Raw genomic sequence first — 21,252 nt, forward strand, 5'->3', positions numbered from 1 at the left:
ATTTTGATCATGATTATAGAAGATGATTCCCTTTGTTTATTGTCTGGATCATTAAACATGGTCAGTAGTTTCACAAAGACAGTCCATTTGCTATATGTGCCGAAAGAAAAAAAAAAAACAAACAAAGAGAGACAGTGCCTTTGTGTACACATGCCACATTCCTCTCATGAAAAGACTACTGAAATTTGACTACTCATCCATGTTAAACGCAACTCCTTTACAGCATAAAATTAACTGTATCAAAATGCCTAGATATTAGGGTACTAAAAGAGGGAGAAAAAGGTAACAGGTTGATTTGCTAAATCCTTTTAAAAAATAATTATTGATGATTATTTAAGTTGTATCTACAAGGTCTCTATATACTGAGACAACAGTCTACAGTGATACATAATTTCACAAAATAAATATTTAGTTTGGTTAGATCCTAAGAGGTAAAACAGTTTTGCAGTGAAAACATCTGTTTTACTGAAATTTGTTTGGATTTTTATAGGTGAATCAAAAATTTATTTTAAGCCAGTAGGACTCATTAAACATTTATAGAAATGTTTATGCAGCTTGCTAGCAGTAGTCATCAAGAGTTTTCTTAGTAGGCAAGAACACTTTTGGAGTTACATTTTTCCGAGTGGAAATATTCCAGGATGCTAAGTGGTTAAAATATTTAGCTATATTTTAACTGACAAAAATACACCCCTGTAACTAGGACATTCTTGCCCAACTGTATAAAAGAGCAGTGTCCTCAAGTGTTGCCCGAGGCTTGGAATAGAAAAGATAATAGAAGGAAAAAAATATGTCAACCTAAAGTGTAGCTAGATATGTTCAGTGGTATCAAAATATCACACATTTCAAATTACAAAACAGTAAGGCTCATTATCTACTTCCAAATATATTTGTCTCATCACTCTACTGCTAAAAACCTCCCATGTCTCCCAGTTTATTACATAATAAATCTATACATAGTGTGATATTCAAGTTCCTTTACAATCTGGCACTAATATCTATGTGAGTTATATCCCACTATTTTAACTTTATTCATCCTACATTTAAGCCAATTCAGCTTTATTACCTCTGATCACGCCTTTCCTCACCCTGCTATATCCATCTAGAATATTCTTTTTTATTTGTTTGTTTTATTTTTTGAGATGAAGTCTTGCTTTGCCTCCTAGGCTGGAGTACAGTGGCATGATCTCGGCTCACTGCAACCTCCGCCTCCTGGGTTCAAGCAATTCTCCTGTCTCAGCCTCCCGAGTAGCTGGGATTACAAGTGCTCGCCACCATGCCTGGCTAATTTTTTGTACTTTTAGTAGAGACAGGGTTGCATGATGTTGGCCAGGCTGGTCTTGAACTCCTGTCCTCAGGTAGTCTGCCAGCCTCAGCCTCCAAAAGTGCTGCAATTACAGGTGTGAGCCACTGGGCACAGCCTGGAATACTCTTTACTCAAAATCTGGCCCTTGAAAATTCCACTCATTCTACAAGTATCCACTAAAACATGTTCTTTCTCCATGAAACCTTTTATGATCACTGGGTTTAAATGCAGATGTTTTTAAGTTTAATAGAATTTTAGCTTTCATCTGGAGCATTTAACAAATTCATGTTTTACCCTGCTTTCTGCAGTCAAGTTTCCTTCCCAACAGATAACTCATGCCATAGATATATTTAAATGCATACTATTTATGAAGCATTTGTCTTATCAACCAGAGATGTGAATTTGTAAAGGATATTGAATTTAAAACCTACAAGATAATCATGCTCTCCTCCACAAATCAATCTCCTTTGATTCTCTCTTTAAAAACAATAACAAAAACAAACAGAAGTAATCAAAGGGAGCTCCTCATCTTCCCATGCATAAACTGCACATTCTCAATACACTGTACAATTTGCTCATTTTATTTTTTCCTCCAATTACATTAATTTACTCCAAGATGAACCTATTTTTTTGAGCTTTGGATTCCGAATTTTCTTTTCTCTAGATTCTCAAGGGCGTAGCTTGGGTGGTTAATTCTCTTTTTTCCTACATCAGCAATTTCTCATTCTCTCTACTAGGTCATTTCTTTTTTTCTTTTTTCTTTTTCTTTTCTTTTTTTTTTTTTGAGTTGGAGTTTCACTCTTGTTACCCAGGCTGGAGTGCAATGGCGTGATCTCGGCTCACCGCAACCTCGGCCTCCTGGGTTCAGGCAATTCTCCTGCCTCAGCCTCCCAAGTAGCTGGGATTACAGGCACACGCCACCATGCCCAGCTAATTTTTGTATTTTTAGTAGAGACGGGGTTTCACCATGTTGACCAGGATGGTCTCGATCTCTTGACCTCGTGATCCACCCGCCTCAGCCTCCCAAAGTTCTAATAGCACACAAATGTGTTTTGACACCTTCTTATTAAACAAATATACAAGAAAAAATAAACCCTTCAACCCAGAGAAGTCACTTTATTCTTTCATATCTTACTTTCCCCTTATGTCAAATGAACGTGATAATAGTACACACAGCATATGGTTGTCATGAGAATTTTTAGTTTTCTAAAATAGTGTAAAATGCTTAGAATACTGATTGGTTTAGAAAAAGAACACAATAAATTATAGTTGTTGCTATGACTGCTGTTCTAACTAACACCAACACTATCCTCAGTCATGTATCTCTCTATCTGGTATCTAAATGTTGCTCTAACACCAGAACCCCGTACTTCTTCAAGCTTCTATTCTTCTTTATCTATATTCTTACTCAAAGTGATCTCACCATTCCCCTTGGTTTTAAATAATTCCTATAATGTTATTTTCTCCAAATATATCTCTTGTCCTGACTTCTCCTCTGAGTTCCAGAACTTTATACACTTCTTGGCATCTATATTTAGATGTTTAAGAAATATCTCAAATATAATATATCCAAAATGGAAACCTAATTTAACCCAAGGAACCTACTCCCTACAACCTTATTTTCCCCATCTCAGGGACTAAAAAGTCCACTTAAGAGTTACTAGTGTGGTTTTACCTTTCCCATGCTGCAACATCCAATTCACAGGTAAGTCTTATTCTGTAATCAAATATATCCTAAATCTACACAATTAAAACTTGATCTCTATTGTCAGTTATTTAGACCAAGACTCCAGTTTCTTTTGCTTGAAATGTTTAATTTCCCACTACTTGGTCTCTTTGCTGTCCACAACAATATTCCATTTATTGTATCCAGAATAGAGCTGAGAACTATTAGCTCTAAAATAGCATTTGTTATATAAATTACTGACTAAAATATGCATTTTTCTCTCATACAAGGCAAACAATTTATTTGAAAAATCATTTAGATTTTAATTTTAGATTCTAATTTTTGAAAATTTTTAATAGGCCATCCTCATTTTTAAATTTGGAGGTAGTAAATTTAAGCATGCTATTACATCAGCTTTATAAATACATTAGCTACTACTTTTATGCCTGTGAGTTCCATATCTTTCTTCTAAGACTAAGTTTGCATTAAAGATAGTAACTGTAGATAAGAGACATATTAATGTGTTTAAATTATCTTATAATGGGACAACCTGGCAACAAGAAAATGCAAAAATTAGTTTAGTTACAAAGAAAAAACACCCTCAATTTGAAGTATCTTGCTGGAATGTGACAAGGTGTAAGATCAGGTAGAAGATTCATTCTACCTGTCATAATGTGATATTTCATAGGTGAAAAAGAAAATATGCATATAGTTTCATGATTCAGGTAGCTTTATTCAATGGAGCAATAATCTCTGAAAGAAGGATGGCATAGAAGATTTTGAAAACCTGTAAGCTAAAGAGATTAAAGTTTTGGCAAGGGCCTTAGAACTTAATGGGTAAAGTTAGTGCAAAGCTGAAACACTGGTTTTCAAAAAAGACAAAATAACTACAGAGCTCAGAAAAAAAGCATATCAAAAAGAAGATAGGCAGCAGAAATTGGAGAAACAAAGCTTTATGTCAAAATATGTAGTATCTGAAAGTGTGAATGTCTTTCATAATTAGCTCTAGATATTTTAATGTTCCTTGGATCAAGGATAGAAAACAAATTTAATTTTGAACTACCTGGGAGCAAGTGAAAATAAATAAATATATAAAAGGAAAATGTACATGACATGCTTTTTTCATAGATTATTAATAATTTTGCATTAATGTTGATGGTAGTGATAAATTAGAAAGTTTTCTTCCTTTACAAATGCATCTTTGATTCAAAATGCAAAAATACAGAAGTATAGATTCATTTGATTATGTTATTTGCCAACATCTGAGAGTGAAATAGCATAATTTGATCTTGTTCATAGGACATTTTCTAACAGGATTGCGTTAGCAACTTTTTTTCTTTTTAACGTGTTAAAAGAAGAAAATGAAAATGGTACATTAATTATGATCATTCATAGTAAATAGCAATTTAAGGGAGTATAGGTATAGGCACAATTTTCATTAGGAATAAAAATGTAATCTGAACTAAGCTGGAAAAAAAGATGTGGCTTCCACAAAGATTCTCTTTATTTTCCTGCATTAATTTAGAGCAAGGATTATCACTGCAAGAACATATACATCAATACAGGTATGGTTTCTTTACTAAAGTTTGATCATTAATAAAACAGCCCAATTTCTGATTTTTCTCATGTGGCACAGACACATCAATATTGGTTTATTCATTATGGGGAAAGGCCTGACACTGTCAAATGTTTGGACTGAAATATGCAATACTAATAAACTGCCTATGTAATGTAAACTGATGTTTTAAAACACGCTTTGGTATGACATTTGGTACGTTAAGCCACCCATCCTGTTTATGAAAATTAACCTAAAAGTTACATTTACAGTATTTATATTAAATAACCCTGTTTTGAACAACTTCAGAAAAATGAAACTGTCGTAAGTTTTCACATTGAACAGATGTACCTGTTTAATTTTATTTATGTAAAAAAGTACCTTTAGAAATGTTTTTTAATTTTTCACAGAAATGTGTTCCATATTAAGGAACCTTTACATGAGTATTTTATGCAAATATCAAAACATCATATGTAACATAATCAAAAGCCCAGCTTTACTCATTGGCTCTTATATTTGAAGTGAGAATTAGCTTTGGAATCGGTATATTATGATATTACTGTAATAATCATTTAAAATGCTTTGCATGTAAACTGGATGGTAATATACCAGAATATAATTCACATGTTAGTATTGTAAGTCTGTAAAGTCCCTAAGAATTGTTTTCTAGTTTCATTGTTTTACACAATATATATAGTATGTGTGTTCACGTGCCAATTTCCACAGTTTAATTATAGACAGAAGAGACACCAAACTAGAATAAATTATTGTAACTTTTCCTTGGAGTAGTAAATATGGTACACTATAATATTGTTATTAATGAAACACTTATCTATTTGAAATTATATTAATTGTATTTCAGCAAGAAAGGCAAATGCATAAGATAATATGTTATGCACATTTCAATAGTTTATTCATTATTACTAAGCCTTTTGGCAAAAATGATGGACATTTTTCTTACCCACTTGTTAACTGAAAAGACATTTAGATATTGTCATTCAGGAATCCTTTAGTAACCTGTATTTTTCCTGAAATACTACAATTACATTTGAATAACAAACTTATAAATTGTCTTGCCAAGATGTAACTTTCAGAAAATAGTCTCTGATATGGAGGGTGTCCTATGTAAGAAAGAGGACTGACTATGGTACTGCAATGTGCTGCAAAAATAATGGCCAGCTGATGATCCTATAGCAGACCAAGGTCATATAAAGGTAATGAAACTGAAATTACTCATTGAAATTAATTCAACAAATAAAGAAAATACCATCTATAATTATCACAGAGATATTAAACTGTTATTCTTTTTAATATACTATTTCACTTTCTCTCTCTTTTTATTCTCACTTTAATGAGAATAAATACATTGGAGTGGTATGCAATCCCAAAATATCCACAGATCTATGATATTTTAATAACTTGGTTGTAATAGTAAGTATGAAGTATCAACATTGGGCCTTAAATACAGATTTTTTTTTCTTTTTGAAAGTGACTATGTGTTTTAGATGCAGAAGTTAATCAAACAACTCATTCATTTTTGAAGCAGATTTATGTCACTGGATTTATCTTCTCTACACCTCTCAGCCTTGTCCTTCTTTACCTCAATCACTTTTATTAATCACTCATTAGTCAGATCTTTAATAAGCATGTATAGTATATGTATCAGATATGTATTATGTACATAGCTGCATTACCTACATGTATTCTACTTATGCATGTATGTAAATGTACTATGTATGTTCAGTTCCAAGGACTATACATGCACATAATGTATGTATAGTACATCATGTGTATTTACTCATAATACATGCATGTATAGTACACTTATTATGTGCCTGTATAGTCCTTGGAGCTGAAGACCAAAACCTAAGTAAGTCATTGTTTCCATCCCAACCCTTGAAAATTTTATCATCTAATTTTGGGAAGTGGTGGATATGTCATACAAATAACTGCAAATTTAATGAGATAAAATATTTTTCATAAATATGTTTTATTTTAACAAAGTTGACTGCTATTAAAAATCTCATCTGTTAAGTAAATATATACTACTTATTTATCAGTGGTAAATAATTAAAGTAATTTCGAATTTCACAAGGAAGGATGGACAGGAGGGGCAGAGGGAGGGATAACATTAGGAGAAATACCTAACGTAGATGATGGGTTGATGGGTGCAGCAAACCACCACGGCACATGTAGAACTGTGTAATAAAACTGCACATTGTTCACACGTACCCCAGAACTTAAAGCATAAAAAAATAGAAAACTATTTTCAAATTTATAAAAGTTAAACACTACTTCCCTATGAGCCAATGTATTAAAGAAATTCACACCCTTTGAGTAGATGCATTAACTAAAACCACCCTCCAGAGGCAAGAGCACATGATTCCACCTAAAGGAGACAGAGAAATCTTCACGGATATGGTGATGCTTGAGGTTGTTTTTAAATTTAAATAATCAATTGGAATAGAGAGAGTAGGATAAAATACAGAGAGGTAAGAAGGTATGAAGAAGCAGGTGAGCAAACGGATGTGCACAAGGAGGTGCACCCGCGCTTGTGGCACAGTCTGGCAGAGTCTGAAAACAGGCCCTGACTTTTTTCTTAACCACACTTAGCAAATCGGATGATACCTTCTAAAAATGTGTTGAAATGTTTTAAATAAGACAGTCAAAACTGCGTTTTAGATTAAAAATTTCACCAGAGTAGAAGACAGTTTGGGAAGGTAAAGCTGAAGACCTAGGGAAGGGTTAAGATCTTCTTCTCAAAAGGAGAGCAATATTTTATAAAATAAATTGATGGATTTTTTTTTGAAATAATAGCATTGAATTGCCTCTTTCTATGAAAGAGGGGTTAATAACATAAGATTTTGTAATAGCTAATGGAAGTAAAATTTGTTACTTTACAGTGCAAGAGTGTATAGAATTGCAGGTCACCATTTCTTAATACTGACTCTTTAGGGGCATAAATGCAGATCACATCAATGCAAGTTGATTCTTGTGTCAAATATGTGTGAATTCAGCTGTTAAATAACTGGATATTTATCTTAACTTTGCTGATATTATAGTATTACTGTAATAATCATATTAAAATGATACAGAGACCATCTGTAAAAGTGACATCCTCACACTTCCCAAATCTTTAACTTCAAAAAAATCTTCTTATAAACTTAACCCTAGAAATATTCCAAAGCAAGGGTTACAGCAGTCTTTATTCTCAGGCTCACTGAATTAAACCCAGGACTAATTCCACAATACAGGCACAAGAAGCCTGTTGAGTGGTGTACTCTGCTAGTACTTTGGATTCAGGAGCTCCATGGGGAACTGAATAAACCAGGAGAGAGATGATTTGCAGCCAGTCAGTCCTGGCATTCTACGAGATGCTCATTTATAGCCAGGTTTCATAAGCTTCCAATTCTACAGCAAAATCATGCTCTAAGTGTTTTAGAATTTCCCAATTCATAAAGTGTTTCTTGTCTCGATCCCATGATCAACAGCTGAAGGTTGGTAAGGACTTTTCTTACAGTCTAAACACAACCCGAAGCCCTCTTCATTATTCACACTCTTAACTCCTACTGCTGACAAACAGGAAAAATAAAATTAATGCAGAGGAGATTTATGTGTTAGCCATAACTACAATCGTATAACTCAATTGCTCCATTCTCTTTTACCATTCAAAATGTAGTGCTGACCTTAGATTTGTTTTTTGTTTTGTTTTGTTTTGTTTTTTCCTGTTAGGATTTATTTGGGGACTTCTGGTAGTTTAAATTATTTCACTTCTTTCTTGCTGTGTATGGGTAAAGCTAAAGCTGTTATCAACCTCTTATTTTACGATATTAACATGGGTTTTCAGTGTTTGTTTTTATTATTAATTCTGCATGATGTGAATACCTTCTCCCATCAATATTTGTATTATGGTGCTATATTTTGGTAATGATCCTTTAATTTGGGAAAGGATTTTTAAAATACTGTGATTAAACTGGGGTTCTTCCTTTCATATTTTAAATCAAGTCACAGTCATTTACCCATAAGAAAAGCTTCTGCTCCTGTGCAAATATTTGAGGACAGAGGTCAAAGTAAAATGCATAAGGTTTTTAAATCATTTTTGCATGTAGTTTATATATAGATCAATATGTGTATAAATTTAATCTTTTATTTTCTTGGTAACTTGTGATCATTAGAAAGTGTTTGCAACTTCCTCATTAAGTTTATGTATAACGACACGAAAAATTCCTTTGGAGAAATTTATGTTCCTTTCATTTTTATCTAATTACAACTTTTTTCTGCATGGATGTGAAAAGCATTAAAATTATAACTTTGTGTACAAGATGAAAATAATTCACTAAATTTGTCCTTTATGTTAAAATTAAAAAAAAAAAAAAGTCTTCTTATTCTACCAATTACCAGCTCTGGAAATTTGGAAACATTGCTTTGATTTTCTCCTCAGAAAGAAGGGTAATAATTCTGGAAAAAAAAAACATTTATCAAACAATTAAAATATAGTGAGAGCAATCAAAGGTATTATTTGTAGAAAAGCAGGAGAACGATACTAACCATAGTGATATAATTATAAAATTTTGAGTTTTGTTCTATTTTAAGACCAGGAAAAAACATTTCTTATGCATGATGTTGGGAGCTTTTAGAGAATATTTTTGAAAAATTCCAACTGTATTTTGGTAACACTGGGTCAATGCAGGCAAGTAAATTAAGTAAATTTCTTAACCTCAGAATATCTCAGTCTTTCCATATTAATACCATACTATGACTCCCCATGAAGGAATATAGCATTCAGGTTTTGATGCTTAATTAAACGTTTTTATAGGAAGACTAGCTCACTTTTAACAGAAATCTTGAATGATCTCAGGTAGTTTATTAACCACAAGTTGAAGGAGGGCAAAGAGTATGGGTCCCACTGAGGGCACTAAATAAAATAGAAATACCTAATGTAGATGACAGGTTGATGGGTGCAGCAAACCACCATGGCATGTGTATGCCTATGTAACAAACCTGCACATTCTGCACACGCACCTTAGAACTTAAAGTATAATTATATATATATATATATATATATATATATATATATATATATAATTACTCTTGGGCTGGGCGCGGTGGTTCATGCCAGCACTTTGGGTGGCCAAGGCAGGCAGATCATGAAGTCAAGAGATCGAGACCATCCTGGCCAACATGGTGAAACCGCATCTCTGCTAAAAAATACAAAAATTAGCTGAGTGTGGTGGCACGCACCTGTAGTCCCAGCTACTAGGGAGGCTGAGGCAGGAGAATTGCCTGAACCCAGGAGGCGGAGGTTGCAGTGAGCCAAGATCGTGCCACTGCACTCCAGCCTGGCGCCTGGCAACAGAGCGAGACTCTGTCTCAATAATAATAATAATAATAATAATAATAAATTACTCTTGAATTAGTTCTCTCTTGACATGCTTTTAAAAACAATTCATGGAAAGGTTTTATCTTGAAGTCTAATCTCACAGTAGGCAGAAAAATTTCACCTCCAAAGATGTCCAAGCCTTAGACCCCAGAACCTGTGAATGTTACTTTACACAGAAAAGAGAAGTTTGCAGACGGAAGTAAACTTATAGGAAGTATGAAGGTACCGGGCCCAACATTGTCGCTTTGAAGTTGGAGGGAAGGGCCATAGACCAAGAGTGTGGGTGACATGAGAAGCTAGGAATAGCCCCTGACCTGACAGCCAGCAAGGAAATAGGAATCAGCGTCATTACAACCTCAATACATGGATTCTTAACAACAATCAGAATAAAGAGATTCTCCTCTGTATCAAGCATTGCTGACACCTGGAGTTTAGCTAAGTGAGATCCATATCAGACTTCTATGCTATAGAAACATACATATAGGAAAGTTCAGAAAATATAAATGTGACAAAACAAATTTCCACATAAACATATTTATATAACTAGCATCCAAATTAAGAAATAGAAATTCCAGTTTTTCTGTTAGTTTTTGAATGGTGTGTATATGAAATTACACACTGTGTATGTTTTCATATGTGACTGCTTTCCCTCAATAGTTTGTGAAGTTAATCCATATTGTATTGTTTCACTTTCATTTCTATAAATTATTACATTATATGATTATAGCAAAATGTATCCTTGGATTCTGTTGCTGAAGAATTTTTCTAGTTTTTGACGATTTTAAATAGGGCTACGATAGTCATTCTTCTCATTTTGTAAACATATGCAAATATATGTTGAGTTCATACCTAGGATTAAAATTGTCAGATGGGAAAGTGTGTGTGTGTGTGTGTGTGTGTGTGTGTGTGTACACATATACACACCTTTGGAAAATTCTGGAAATAGTTATCCAATATTTTTGTACCAATTGAGATACACACTAGCAATGTATGGACACAATTTTGAGTTCGCTGGATTTCAAAATTTCAAGACTGCATTGACTGCCATGCAACCAGACACATGGTCATCTGTACATCTTGCTAATTATACAACAGTTATGGACGGAGCTATGAAATTGCTTCAAAATACTGTGATTATCTTTCTGAAACAAATACTTTACCAAGTGTTAAGCTCTTGAGATTTAAACTTTCCTATTAGTTTTAGCTCTGGAATGCAGGGAAAACATCTCTCTTATTTATTACTTAATTAACTAATTTGCAGAAATGGCTGGCGCTAAATACTTTCGCTTTATATAAAAATACATGAATTGATGGCAGTTACACCCCCCATATATATATATATATGAACTATTTTAATACTCTTACTGTTGGCTAGTATTCAACTTTTTATTGTTGAGAACTAACGAAATTATTATCTGTTGCTAGTTGCACCTAATAATCTTAAAATTTAAAATTACATTATATGATACCTTAGAAAAGAACTGGGTCCTCTCTTCACATTTATTTACGTCAAAATTATATGTCCGATTTAAAATTATAGAATACCTCGCAGTTTCCAAGGAGATGATGTAGACAATTGAGAAAATAGAGAAAAACAAGAACAAAGAAAGAAAAAAATTTACAATCTTCACATAGAAAGAAGAATGCTTTCATTTAGATACAACATGCAAATATGTAACTATAGATGCAGACAAAATATAGCATTTACATTGTATGGTATATGATATACACATTGTTTTATAAATACATATGAATAACACAATAAATGCAGATATAATCTATTAAATGCATACAACCTTTTCTAATATAAAACTATGCATTGGCCGAGCGCGGTGGCTCACGCCTATAATCCCAGCACTTTGGGAGGCCGAGACAGATGGATCACGAGGTCAAGAGATCAAGATCATCCTGGTCAACATGGTGAAACCCTGTCTCTACTAAAAGTACAAAAATTAGCTAGGCATAGTGGCTTGTGCCTGTAATTCCAGCTACTTGGGAGACTGAGGCAGGAGAATTGCTTGAACCCAGGAGGTGGAGGTTGCGGTGAGCCGAGATCGCGCCATTGCACTCCAGCCTGGGTAACAAGAGCGAAACTCTGTCTCAGAAAGAAAAAAAAAAAAAAAAAAAAACAACCATAAAAAAGACTATGCATGCTGTTTGGCTGCCTCCTTTTCCAATATATATCCTGTAATAATTTTGTTACACCCTTTAAATAGTATTTTAAAATATTTTATATAATGCGTGCTTATTAATGTATCATCTAGCTTAACCATAACTGGATTAAAGTATTTATTATCTACTCATGTTTTCTCCCAGCAGTTGCTAAAAAAATAGGTGATATTTCAATGAGCCTAGTGTTAGAAAAAAATATTATGCATGTTCATTTTTATTTTCTTAGGATAATCTAGTGGTAGAATTTCTGTATTAAAATACAAGCATGTCTTTAGATTTGATACTTATTGATAAACTGGCCTCCATAAAGCCAAAATCTTTTAATTTTACATTTCATATGTGGAAAATAAGCCATATTAAAATCTATTTCTTTTTAAAATAATTATATCAGACAGATTTCTAATTTAATATCTTGTTTAACAATTCACAGCTATACGAAAACAACTTTTAAAAAAGACTATGTATAATGGAATCCTTGTTCTGGCTTGAATTTTCTTGCAAGAGATAACTGTGAAATTCTGTGAGTGGATTGTTAAACTGTTAGTAGCTTGAAACTGACCATGGTGGGAGTACTTACATCATAAACATTGGCAAATGCTACAAATCCAGGCTTTATTTTTTCCAGAGTCAAATTAATAGAATACCATGATTATGTGCATATACTAATCAGTGTCACTGTAACGTGGTAAAAGATGTGATATTTATATCACTAAACTGTCCTTTAAAATGTTGGACTGCTTTTTAAATTAATCAGGAGGTTCTAAGAATTCCCATCTTACCAGAACTTCAAAATTATTGTGAGTTGTATATTTTTAAAATACTCATTTGAGAGCTGAATTGTGACATTGTTATCCTTTCCATTTATCTAATTATTAGCATAACGAAAAATTGTTCATGAGATTTTTGTTTTTCCCCTAATGAAGTATCTATTTACTTCCATTGTTCTAATAGCTATTGGCCCCTGCATGTATATTACTACTTTGCGTAAGCTATTTGTATAACAGTGGCCATTAAAATTTTATCTTTATGTGCCAGTTGTTGCAAATATCTTTCCATATCTGATTTTCTATATTGTTACTTCTTTATGAACATGTGTGTTTATCTTTTATATCTTTCCTTTGTGATTAATTCCATTTCTTTCAGGTTTGTAAAATCCATTCTCATGAGGTGATTACATACATGGACCATACATTCAGATATAGGTGGATTTTGTATTGATATATATGTATATGTAGGCAAGAAAGTATTATGAATAAAAAGAAGGACTTTTTGGCAAATGGCATTGAAGCAACAGAATATCCTTATGGTAAATGTATCTCAGTGGAGTGCTACTCACAACATACACAAAGACTGATTTGAATTGCATCATTCACTAAAAATAAATTCCTACAAAGTTTCTAGAGAAAAACGCAGAAGACACGTTTTTATAACACAGTGGTAGGCAAAGTTATAAACAGGCTACAGAAAGTCAGTAACCATTAAATAAATAATTGATAAATAAAATTTTATCAGATTTAAAAGTTCTGCTTATGAAGGATATCATTAAGAAAGTTTTTCTCACGTCTGTAATCCCAGCACTTTGAGAGCCCACGGCCAGAGGATCACTTAGGCCAGGAGTTCAAGACCAGGCTGGGAACCATAGTGAGATCTCATCTCTACAAAAAAATGTATAAATTAGCTGGGCATGGCGGTATGCCTGCAGTATCAGTAGCTACTTGGGAGTTTGAGATGAGAGGATCACTTGAGCCCAGGAATTCAAAATTACAGTAGTTGTGATTGTATCACTGCACTCCATCCTAGGTGACAGAGTTAGACTCAGTATCTAAAAACAAAACAAAACAACAACAACAAAAACAGAAAAAAGAAAGTTTTTAACAAGCTATAGAATGGGAGAAAATTTTTATACACCTATATCCAATAAAGAAATTTTATACACCTACATCCAATAAAGAAATGATATGAATAACATATAAAGCACTGACACACTAATTACAAGCTAAAAAGATAAAGTATATTTGAATGGGCAAAGGTCTTGATCAAATACTTCATTCAAGAAGTATTGCCGATGAAATACAAATAGGTGTTCAACATAATTTCATTAGGTAACATTTAAATCACAGGAAATATACTTAAAACCACATTAAAATACCCAAAACATCAAAATAACTACAATTTACAGCACCAACAATATAAAATATTAGAGAAGATGTAGATTAATGAAAACATTCATACATTTCTCATGGTAAAAAAATGTTATACAGCCACCAAATAAAGTCTTTAGCACTTTGTTTCATATTAACTAGTTTTAAAGTTGTGGGTGGTGTGGGAAATATTTAGCAACCAGCACTCTGAAAATAAATGTATCAGTGTATTTAATGCTTACAATCCATATAAGCATATATATATATACAGTTATTATAAATGTTAGTGATATAATTAAAGTGTAGCCTTTAATGTACAAGTACTAACAAAATACAAAATTCTATTTGTGGTAAATTATATACAACTAACATGCTTTAATACAACACTGTTTTAAGTACCTGCATCCAACTTACAGTTGCAATTACTCAAGTGTAATTTTAACATAACTATTTGTTGTTATTTAGGTATACATTAATCAGCAAAACAGCCTGTCACTGTTTCTTTAATGATGTATACAACTTATTTGCTGACTTAGATAATAGTTTTTGCATACTGAAACACTATTTTTTCATGTTTGTGATAATCTCAATGCAATATCTACAAATGCAACAAATGTTTTACTTTAACCTCCATGAGTAAAATCTTCTCAAGCATTTCTTAAGCCTAGAAAAGCCAAAAACAACAAACCCAGCTCTTGTCTGTAGCATATATGAAATTGTGTGGTATAATTAGTCCTACCATATTCATTGTGAAATCACTGAATGGAAAGCTGGGGGAAATCTGTACTACAACACATATTTATACAGCATTTCCACCATCCTCATATAAAAGACATAAATAACATTCATCGTATAGATAATGGTAAAATACAGTGAAATAATGGGGGCATAGTGAGTTTTGATGATTTATTACCTTTAGTTTTGATATAATTTATTTAAATTATATTGATAAAATTATATATATTTATATAATTATTATATAATTTTAAATAATTATATAATAATTACACAATTATTTAATAATTATATAATAATTATTAAATTATATAATATTTATTTATAATTATTATTATATAATAATTACACAAAAATAATTATATAATAATAAATTATATAATTATTTAAAATTATATAATAATTACACAATAATTATATAGAATAAATTTATATAATTTAATTTTGTATAATGTCCATGTGTAAAAACTAACCCACAAAACACCCAAACATTTAATAAGCATACCCGATGGGCTGATATGAGATTCTCCCAGCACACCCTTCTACCCTGTGAACAGAAAATCTACACTTAGTATACTCATAAGTAATGAGTGTACAAACCTATGAAAGCATAAGAATTTTCAAAGCACTTTATTCATAATAGCCCCAAATTGGATAAAAACATGTGAGACCATTAGGAAGAGGATTCATGAAGAAAATCTGAAACGTTCATGCAGTGGAATAGTATGCAACTATAACAATAATAAATTACTGACATATGCAAAGCATGAACTAAAATATTTCACTGAGTAGAAGAAATCATACACAAAATGGATCAAACCATCTAATGCCATCTACGAGAATTTATGTAACAAATGCACACACAAACATACTTAAACCAGTGATATTTAAAACAAGCAATGGGGAAAGGATTCCCTGTTCAATAAACGGTGTTGGAAAAACTGGCTAACCATATGCAGAAAGCTCAAACTGGACCCCTTTCTTACATCTTATACAAAAAGTAATTCCAGATGGATTAAAGATTTAAACATAAGAACTAACCCTATAAAAGCCCTAGAAGAAAATCTAGGCAACACCATTAAGGACATAGCACAGGCAAGTACTTCATGACTAAAACACCAAAAGTATTGGCAACAAAAGCAAAAATTGACAAATGCGACCTAATTAAACTTAAGAGCTTCTCACAGCAGAATAAACAATCATTAGAGTGAACCAGCAACCAACAGAATTGGAAAAAGTTTATGCAATCTACCCATCTGACAAAGGGCTAATATCCAGAATTTACAAAGAGCCGACGCAGATTTACAAGAAAAAAAAAAAACAAAACAAAACAAAAAACAAATCCATTCAAAAGTGGGCGAAGAATATGAACAGATACTTTTCAAAAAAAAGACATATATGTGGCCAACAAACATATGAAAAAATGCTCATCATCATTGGTCATTAGAGAAATGCAAATCAAAACCACATTGAGATACCACCTCATGCCAGTTAGAATGGCGATCATTAAAAAATCTGGAGACAACAGATGCTGGAGAGGATGTGGAGGAATAGGAACACTTTTACACTGTTGGTGGGAGCGTAAATTAGTGCCACCATTGTGGAAGACAGCGTGGCGATTCCTCAAGGATCTAGAAATAGAATTTCCATTTGACCCAGCAATCCCATTACTGGTTATATACCCAAAGGATTATAAATTGTTCTGTTATAAAGACGCATGCACACATACGTTCGTTGCAGTGCTGTTTAGATAGCAAAGACCTGGAACCAACCCAAATGCCCATTGATGATAGACTGGATAAAGAAAATGTGGCACATATACACCATGGAATACTATGCAGCCATAAAAAACGATGAGTTTGTGTCCTTTGTAGATACATGGATGAATCTAGAAATCATCATTTTTACCAAACTGATACAGAACAGAAAACAAAACACTGCATGTTTTCCCTCGGGTGATGAACAATGAGAACACATGGGCACGGGGAAGGGAACAACACTGAGAGGGCTAGGTGGTGGGGGGGGGTGGAGGGGAGGAGAGAGGAGGGACAGTGCCCGGGGGATGGGGAGGGATAACACAGGGAGAAATGCTGATGTAGGCGATGGGGAGAGGGGTGGATTGAGACAGCACACCACCATGGCATGTATGTACCTATGCAACAATCCTGCAAGATGCAGGATGTGTACATGTACCCCAGAGCCTAAAGTACGTATACATAGAAACACACACACATACACACACACACACACACACACACACACACACAATAAAAAGTAAATAAATAAATAATCTGATTTCAAGGGGAAAACAAGGCAATGTATCTCTAGACCCCTCACTTTAGAACTAGCTATTTTCATCTGGTGAAACAGTTTTACTTTTCTTTTATATAAAGTATAATTCTAGAAATTTCTTTTTCATTTTCAGGTTTTCTAATCAGGATAGTAAGAGATAATAATGTCCTTACATATTTTCTATAATTGCCTGTAAAATATATTAAAATGTGACAATAGGGTCACTGATTTATTTTTAGTCCCCTATTTATGTATTTAATTACATATTTATGTACTATTTATATATTTACATAATTGCTATTGTAGAGGAAAATAGTTTGTTTCCACATCGCTACAGATACATACCCTTCTATTATTGATTGTCAGTTCTGGGTTATACACAGATGTCTTGAATACTAATATTTTTAAATAAAATTCAAATTCTGACTACTAAAATAAGTAATACATACATTGACTCTGTCCATTTGTATAACCAACAAAAGTAAAATACTTAGAATCCTTTTGTAGATTCATATTTTAGTTGAATCAAAAAATAATTCTATCTCAGGCTTATACAACAAATAGGTACCACATCATTAAATCATTTAATATCAACAGGAGCTAACTGTATTAACCTTAAAAAAACTACGCTGTTCTCTTAAAATTATTTTAGCTGCCTTCCAGTCATCCGAAGGATATGGCTCTTTTGGCTCTCTCAGCTGGCCTATAAAATAATATAATGGCAAGGTTACAATTTTCCTTACTTAAGGGATGAGGGGAAAAAAGAATATTCATTATTGATGTACACAGAAAATATTTATGCCTAGGAGAGGTATACCAGAGTTCTAATAATTGTAAAAGGCTATTTTAAATTGCACTTAAGCATCAATAAAACATTTCACATTCTACTTGTGTAATTTTGATGTTTTGTGCATATTATAATACTAAAATATTTAATGGATTTGATTAAATAATAACAGAAGTCACTCCATGGCACTGTTGCCTAAATATCTTTCAGAAATAGCTGATTTGAAAATAACCACAGAATACCATTCACTAATAGTATTTATATTAATTTATTTTATAAGAGAACTAAGGCATTTATAGATATATAGTCATTAATCTACATATTTACTTCTTGAAGTCCTTTGTAATACTGATAGGCTTACACTGGTAAGAAAAATATATATATAAATATTTTGCAACTCCTTGAAGGTCATATAATCCACCTACCAGACTGATTTTTCAACATCTTTTAGGACATTGTGGATTATTTATTAAGTGACTGGATAATACTGTCGAGCAAGAATGATCTTCTACAATTAATGCAAATTCCCAAATTCTCTTTCATAGTTATTGCACACATCCAAATTATCCTTCCAAATAATCATTAAATTAAATTTACAGATTGGGATTATATGGATGAACAAAAGAGAGGAGGAATTATGAAGAAACAGAATGCCAGGATAATGTGACTATTTATAGCACAAACAGCATGACTGTCTTGATTCGGTGATTCTTTGGCTGTTCCCCTCTGTATTATCAAAGCTATGAATATGTGCACATAGCATGCTGTAGCAATACCTGCTGGTTAGAAATTGAATTAGCTAAAGCCAGGGGAGTTCAATCGAAAGACCTCAGCAAGAGTATAGCAATCAGTTCCCAGGCATTTAGATCAAGAAGAAAAAGCTGATCATTTTCAAGGTCCCTCCACAGAAATAGCTTTGGTGAGTTGAGCTATGTCTTTCTCACACATTTTACAGCTATTATTGTTATAAAGAAAAAAGCGGTTCATATTTAGCTTGAACATGTAGCCCTTTCTTCCAGAATGTATACTTTTTGAGAAAATACCTAGGGTTGCTTGTATGGAAAGCATCAGGCAAAAAAATAAGATAGTTACTAGCAGGTTGCAAGGACTGGCAATAAGTATAATAAGGTGAATATAAAAACAGAGATACTATACAGACTGATCATGCAGTTATCCCTATTGAAATTATTGTTTTTGTTATTACGCTATCTTAAGAAAACCATCATTCTCAGCAAACTGACACAAGAGCAGAAAATCAAACACCACATGTTTTCGCTCATAGGTGGGTGTTGAACAATGAGTACACATGGACACAGGGAGGGGAGCACTACACACTGGGGTCTGTTAGGGGGAAATAGGGGAGGGACAGTCAGGGGTGGGGAGTTGGGGAGAGACAGCATGGGGAGAAATACCAGATATAGGTGAGGGGGAGGAAGGCAGCAAATCACACTGCCATGTGATTTGCAATCTTGCATGTTCTTCACATGTACCCCAAAACCTAAAATGCAATTTTAAAAAATCAAATATGCACTGCTGAATACCAACAATATATTTGAAACCATTTCATCTTTCATAAAGAAGTTCCTTCTTTTAAAAAAAAAAATCTACTCTTATGGTCAGTCAAAAGTAACTCGACTAGGAAATCACATTAGTTCAAGTACTCTGTAAATTTGCCCACTTTGATTTCTACTCTGAGAATTATTCTGTCTATATATGTAAAGGGGAGATAGCTATAGTAAACAGAACTGTCTGAAATCATGGAAATTATGAAAATGTATGACATTCTGATCAACTTATGAAATTAAAACTCTGTTCAGCAGTAGACAGAATAGACTGTCTCAGGCTACCAAAGTCATTGAGAGGAGACAGACACAATTCAATATTGTAACCTGAAGCAACAGAAAGGCATATAGCATAAGCAACAACAAAATGACATTCTCCAATAGCCATTCTCCCTATCCACAAGGAAGAAAAGAAAAAAAGAGACTGCAATATTTTGAAAACTGCTTTCCTTTTACTTTCCTTAAAATAAATAATAACTTTGGTCATATGTGTAGTGGCAGTGAGTCAAGAAAACCCCACACATTCATGGCCACCAATAATTTTAGCACTATCCATTTTCTAGTCAACATTCCCACATCAGTCTAAGACAGGCTAAGCTTAATTTTCTTAGAAGTCTGTTAAACATTCATTCATATCTAAGACCCTCATTATTTAATGACTTTTTCAAAATCATACTATATTATTGCTAGAAATAATTGTTTCATTTAATTATTTTTGCCTTTATTTCTTTACTTCCTCCACCCCATCTGAGTTTCTTTCAAAATCTCAAGGAGAACAGGGTAAGACATAAGACCTCTCTGCTAGGACGATGATAAACATTGTTCCCACTCTTCTTATATCTGCTTAAGATTCCTCTGTTCATAGCTATAAATGCAGAAATTAGAAACAACTTCCTAACTAGGTTATATAGTGCAGGCAGATACTATAGAAGGCTGCTGGAGGAAAGAAGAGCATAGGATCTCTCTTCCAGGATTGCAGCTCTTAATCCAATTCCATGCAGCCCCACTTCATTACCATCTCCCTTGGGAATGTGATACCAAGTATTGCCTATGCCGTAATCATAGACTTCCCAAAATAAACTGTTTAACATTAAAATCTCATACTAGTTTATATATTACATGAAGGATCATCAAAGAAGAAACATAATATATCAGAACAAAGTATTTTCTTTGTTGTAGCCTTAGTAATAAATAATACAGAATAGAATAACAGTGCATATTGGTATTTTGTAGATGTTAAAAAATAGTATTACATTGATATTACACTAATGATAAGCACACTTATATCCTTTTTACAACATTTAGTGTATTTTACAATGTAAAAAAAAACATACATAAATTTGGCTCTACATCCTTTTTAGTTGATGCACAATTTTTTTCCAGATACTAAAAATAGTCTCATGTGGGTATGTTAACGTTGTGTATGTTCATAAGCACAAGCACACACAATTCCTACATTTACAATGAGTTATATTTTTGACAAATTGGTCCATAAGAGAGAATTAAATTAGAATTATGCCAGCAGTTAGCTTTTCTTGGTTTGCATTACAAGCTTCAAAGCTGAATATCATTTTACAAACTCCCAGATAAATTATTTTAGCTATTTTAAAGCAGCCACTCTTTAAACAGAGTAATTCTTCTACATGACAGAGAGCTTGC

At 33.0% G+C, this 21,252-nt stretch overlaps 1 protein-coding gene across 11 annotated transcripts in view; it reads right to left on the minus strand.

The window, feature by feature from the left end:
* The window catches only part of LRFN5 (leucine rich repeat and fibronectin type III domain containing 5), a 268,042-nt gene that overhangs the window by 49,864 nt on the left and 196,926 nt on the right, over positions 1-21,252 (minus strand). The window contains exon 1 of one of the 11 annotated variants that reach the window (XR_012516376.1): positions 11,374-15,119. The exons of the other annotated variants lie outside the window; for them this stretch is intronic. The gene's annotated coding sequence lies outside the window, so the exon portion shown is untranslated. Of the gene's footprint in view, positions 1-11,373; positions 15,120-21,252 lie in introns of those variants that run through there. 11 annotated transcript variants of the gene reach the window in all.

Source organism: Saimiri boliviensis, chromosome 2 (genome assembly GCF_048565385.1).
Source record: "Saimiri boliviensis isolate mSaiBol1 chromosome 2, mSaiBol1.pri, whole genome shotgun sequence".
NCBI lineage: Eukaryota > Metazoa > Chordata > Mammalia > Primates > Cebidae > Saimiri > Saimiri boliviensis.